Below are 5286 nucleotides of genomic sequence, written 5' to 3'. Positions count from 1 at the left end.
ACCCTACGATTCGGGAGGAGGTAGTTACAAGTGTCTGCAGGTGAATGAAGATCAACGTATTTTTAAGCAGACTGAGGTATGTGTATGTCTCTTCGTCAATGGATCACAGTGTCCTACAAGCCTTCGGGCTGGGTTTCCATTCTTAATCAACCATTTCTGAACAAGTGAAACACATCGTGAGCAACTCTGGCTTTACACTCTGCGGGAGAGAAAGGCCTTTTTTCCCCTTTCCCCAAACATGAGGACTACTGTACCATTCATGCTTTGCTGTTCAAAAATAAGAAACTCAATAACCTTGTGTGTTGATCACTGAACGGTTAGCTGTAATTATGGTCCCAAGGAAGTGTCTGACAATGAGCCAATGTCCAACCTACACAGTCCCCCCTCCCCTTGTACGGAAACCATGTCCTGCCCATCTTGATGGAGGTGATGTTCCTATCTGGCTAGAAACTGGTACAGCAAAATACTCTGCATCGACATAACATTAAAACGCATATTTGTAGCTTATTTATAAAAACCGCAATGATGGCATAATATCTTTTCCTTAGAAATAATTTTTACGATCTCGCTTGAATTGTCGTTTGATATGTCACTTGGAAATCTCTGCTTAAAGTAGATGCTATAATCGTTTTATCTAACAGATAAAAAAAAGTGAAACTTTTTGTATTAACACTGAAAAGATAAACTACCTCTTACAATCTCTTTCATTCAGCTGTGACTAGTTGCGCTGCTCTGCTTCCTCTGTCTTGGGTGCTGGTTGACACCTCATTCTCTAAGCTTCCATCACACACTGTGCTTATTTAAGACGAATTCAATACGTGGGGCTCGCTGGATCCACAGTGGAACTCACACTTACGTTCACATGAATGACCATATAGCATTTTACACAAAACACTTCATTTTACATGTGTTTACTTCAAACACCTGTTTACTTCAGAGAGACAGCCAGCCCATGCGGGATCAAATTATAGAGAAAACCAGGGAAGAGATTTTTAGCAATCAATCGATTTGAAATTAGCTTCTCCCTTCCCCACAATCCCCTCGCTCTTGGAATTTCCCTTATTTAGCCCCATTTATTTTGTACTGGAATTATTTAGGCTGTGACCGTATGGCTGCATCGGGGCCTTCTGGAGGGCAGAAGGCATGCTGTCATTATGTGCGCACCCAGCATGCAGCTGGGTGTCCTAGGTGCTCCGTGCAAGTTGGCTATTACGTGTGCTTTCAGCTCTTGGATGGACTGGGATTCGTGTGCAGGCCACTTCTGTGCTCAAGGCTCACTGGATCAGTGTCACGTGTCTGTCACACCATTTAAATGCCGGCACTTTATGCTGTGGTTTGTGCTCTGCCACTACAATCCCCATCCTGGGTAAGAAAAACAAAGGGCAATTGTATACAACATACGACGCGGGGAGTAAACTTGTTTAGGTTGAGATGTGAGTTCTCCTTTGGTTGTTGGTAATATGATCCACACACACCGCGCTGGAGCGGACTGCACAGTGTTCCCGCCCGGAGCGCATCAGGTCCAGTGTCCCGCCATCGTCACGGCCGGGTTCGTGGAAAGCTTTCTGGCTCAAGACCAGCTCGTCTTCCTGTGTTACCCGTTCCCTCCTCTCCTCTCCACCCCACCTTGACCTTTATGCCGCGGCCTCCATTGGGGTCGTCTCATACCACGCCCACCACGTCCCCAAGGTCGTTCGGCGAATAAGGTAGATCTGTAGGTACCATCGTGAGAAGAGGAAGCGATACCCTTGAAGGACAGAAGCGAGTTACCTGCGGAACCACCACGGTCAACACCAGCAGCTTAGCCGCACGGTCGATTTACACGAGTCGGAGATAACCTTAAATGATAAGCACCGGGGGGTCACGGTGATGTCCTTTGAGGATGAGGAAGGAAAGAGCGAGGACGCTCCCTTTTACTTATGTATTTCCTCCATCGTTTTAATACTTGTACATTAGTTTTAGATTAAAAAAAAAATCGATGACGAAGAATAAAACACAAGGTCAGGGCTGCTGTGAAACCTGTCACTCTTTCCTGTCCGCCTCCCTCTTCCTCCTCGCACTCCAGTGACACACTTGCCCCGGGGTGTGGCAGTTCCCCCCCGGTGACTGTGTCCCTCTTGGATAGGAGTCTCTGGGCAAGAAGCGGCTGGAGCAGTGAACATTTACTGCCAAGACTCTGCGCCAGGCCCTGAGCACCTGGTGGCGTTAGCACGCAATCTGGTGACGTCTGCGGTGACATCAAAGCACCCCGAAAGATGAAGAGACCTAGACGTGTGCCCCCATGCCTAGGCGGCTTCAGCTGCGAGCACCACGCAGGTACACGGAGAATCCATCGTTACTGATGTTACTGAACGAGCCGCTCCCGTTCCGCTGAGAAGCTGCCGATGGAGAGTGAGCGGTGGTGGCTTCTGTGGTGGCAGAATGAAGACGAAAAGGACAGACCCGGCACGGCTCGTGCCGCCCCCTGGACCCTACGACCACTGGGCCTGGAGGGAGGGGACCCGGCTGCTCCGATGTCACCGTGTGGGCCCAGCTGGCGGGGCAGAAGACTCCTGCCTCCTGAACTCGCACTTTGGGCTGAGGAGCAGGACTCTCTCACAGAGGGGGAAGGATCGGCGATTTTGGACAGGGACCTGGGAACCGACAGGCAGGCTCCCCCATTTTGACTGAGCCCGGTGTGCTAAGCCAGCCCCTTCCGTTCACCAAAACCACGGAGGGCTCACAGGTCACCAGGGCAAATTCTTGTTGGCGCCCTTTTACCAAAAGTGCATTATCTGCGCTAAGTCCTTCTTGCCATCGACCGGCCGGTCACCCGGGTGGGCTGCCAGAGCGTGCATCCCTAGTGCTTCTCCTCCTGCCCGCTGCAGCTCTGCGGGGACGCACAGGTGAACATCTGTGACATCTGGGGTGTAACCAAAGGAAGCCGAAGCAAGGCTCCTCCGCCCACCCGGTGAACTCAGGTCATTCAAAAGGCGCTTCTGGCTGGTCTGTTTCCAGCATCTTGCCCAGAGGTCAGAGCCAAGGATGACAGAGGATAAGACGGTGCCCTTGAAATTAATGGGGTTTGCTGAGCTGGATTTCCAAGCTGCTTGGACCAGAGACTCCGTTTTATCTCCCACTTACCCTCTTCTTGTGCTGGAATGTCTGTAACTGTCACCCTAAGCCTGTCCCACCACTGCGTGCTGGGAGGACACGCCCTGTCTCTTTAGATCCACAGGCCCACAGGTGGGCAGGGACAGCTCCCCAGGAACTGTACTTCATGGATGATTCATCTGCACCTGATTCAAATTATTCTGATTTGGGACTTTTGAGCTGAAGAGATTTAGAACGTTGAGTTGATGCTGTAATGGGGTGACACCTTTGGGGGCCGTGGGATGGAATGAAAACTCCACGGGATGGATGCGAATTTGGGGAGCCAGAGGGTGACCGTGATAGGCCAAACAGTGGTCCCCAAAATGTCTCTGGCCCAAGTCCCCAGAACCTGTGCCTAGGCTGCCTAACATGGGAAAGGGCCTTTGCAGATGGAGTTGAAGCTATGTGCCCTGAAACAGGGAGATTGTCCTCGGTGAGCCCTGTGGGCCCAATTTAATCACACAAGCCTTAAAAGCAGAGAACAGTCTCTGGCTCCAGGGAGAGGTGCAGCAGGAGAAGAAGTCAGAGAGATCGCAAGCACGAGGACTAAACGCCCCATCACCTGTTCTGACGCGTGACACGTCAGGGACAGGGAGGCTGCTAGCTCGCAGCTGACCGCCGGCAAGGAAACAGAAGCCTCGGTCCTACGGCCACAAGGGACTGGATTCTGGTCACAGCCTGAAGGAGCTCGGAAGTGGATTCCCCTAAGGGCCATTGGTAAGGAACACAACCCTGCTGACGCCTTGATCTTACACCGGTGAGACTGGCGTCAGATTTCTAACTCCCAGAAATTGGAGGACAGTACATTTGTGTCGTTCCAAGTCACTAAGTTTGCCAGAGTTTGTTACAGCAGCAACAGGCAGGTAAGAAACAGCTTTTAGCTTGTTTTACTCGGGGGTAAATGGGATTTTCCTCAACGCCATCCTTAAATGTTCCACGCTTCATCCCTTCTCTGGAAAACTGCTCCTCTGTGGTGGGCACGTGCAAATTTCAAGAAGATCCTTCGAGACGATCCAAAAACTGCACTGATTTGATTGAGACCAAAGTGCACATACATAAGAAGGTCATACTCCTTCGTAGCGGCGTGTGTGTAGGGCAGGTGGGAGGGGGTGTTAGATGAAGCACCTGCCGTCAGCTATGAGAGGCCAGGCACCTGTAACTCAGGGCACGCCCTCTGCATAAGGGACACTGACCTGACATGGTGATGCACTTCGGGGACAAAAGTATGTTGCTTTATTCTGTCCCACTGCTAATTTGATTAAGCCACGTGAGTGCCACCAAATCTGTGGCTGTCAGCTTGGCCCGGGTCGCTCTCCTGCTTGGCCGATGCTGTGTACTTCGGCCGGTCCTCTTTGGAGCAGAAGAGGGAGGCCCCCCAAAACCTCGGTCCTCCCAGCTTCCACTGAACAGAAGGTGCAGCGGCTGGTATTGTGTGCTGCGTGGGGCAGGGGGTGGGGGGTGAGGGACAGGGATGAGGCAGCCTCCCAGCTGAGTCTGCAGTGCCCAAGTGAACCCCGGAATGCGAAGCACCAACTCCATACGGGATGCCGCGACCGGTTCTGGGCCTGGCCACGGCTCTGCAAGCTTTTACTGGGTACCGAAAATAGAAGGCTGAATTTTCTTGAAAAGCTCTTGCCTTCTCTCTCCACGTCCGTTTTGAAAGCTGGTACTCCATTATAGCTGAGTCAGACCGGTTTCCAGAGGAATAAATCGCCCTCTTTTCTCTTCTTGCTTTTTCTTTTTCTAAGACTGGCGCAGTCTCGCTGTTTGGTTCCTACTACGCACCTTACCGTCTTCTCCCCGGGAAGGTAATTTCTTTATAAGTCAGGATGCGGGGTGCTTGGTAATCACTCTGCCGAGCTGCAGAGACAGAAGGCTTCGGTGGCCTAAGGAACTACCTCGTGGGGCCGGCAGTGAGCAGGGCTGCCGTGCTGTCCCCAGAGAGGCGGCCTCTATGTCGACACCCCCACCTGCACCCGTGACCAGCAGACAGAGGCGGACAGGTCCTCTTCTGTCGACTTAGCATCCGGGCACCTTGTTCCAGAGACGCCCAGCGCGGCACCAGACATACCTGAGTTAAAGGACATCCTAGAGCTGTCAAATACTACCTGGTTCCAATTAAAATCGATGGACGCCACAGTGCTAACTGCTCTC

The 5286-nt window shown here is 51.9% G+C and overlaps 1 protein-coding gene across 1 annotated transcript in view; it reads right to left on the bottom strand.

Moving 5' to 3' along the window:
- The window catches only part of CTNND2 (catenin delta 2), a 700986-nt gene that overhangs the window by 133180 nt on the left and 562520 nt on the right, over positions 1-5286 (bottom strand). The gene's annotated exons all lie outside the window — the stretch shown is intronic.

Source organism: Pteropus vampyrus, unplaced genomic scaffold (genome assembly GCF_000151845.1).
Source record: "Pteropus vampyrus isolate Shadow unplaced genomic scaffold, Pvam_2.0 Scaffold94, whole genome shotgun sequence".
Lineage (NCBI taxonomy): Eukaryota > Metazoa > Chordata > Mammalia > Chiroptera > Pteropodidae > Pteropus > Pteropus vampyrus.
Note: the sequence above shows the minus strand (reverse complement) of the source record. Positions and strands in the feature narration are given on the sequence as shown.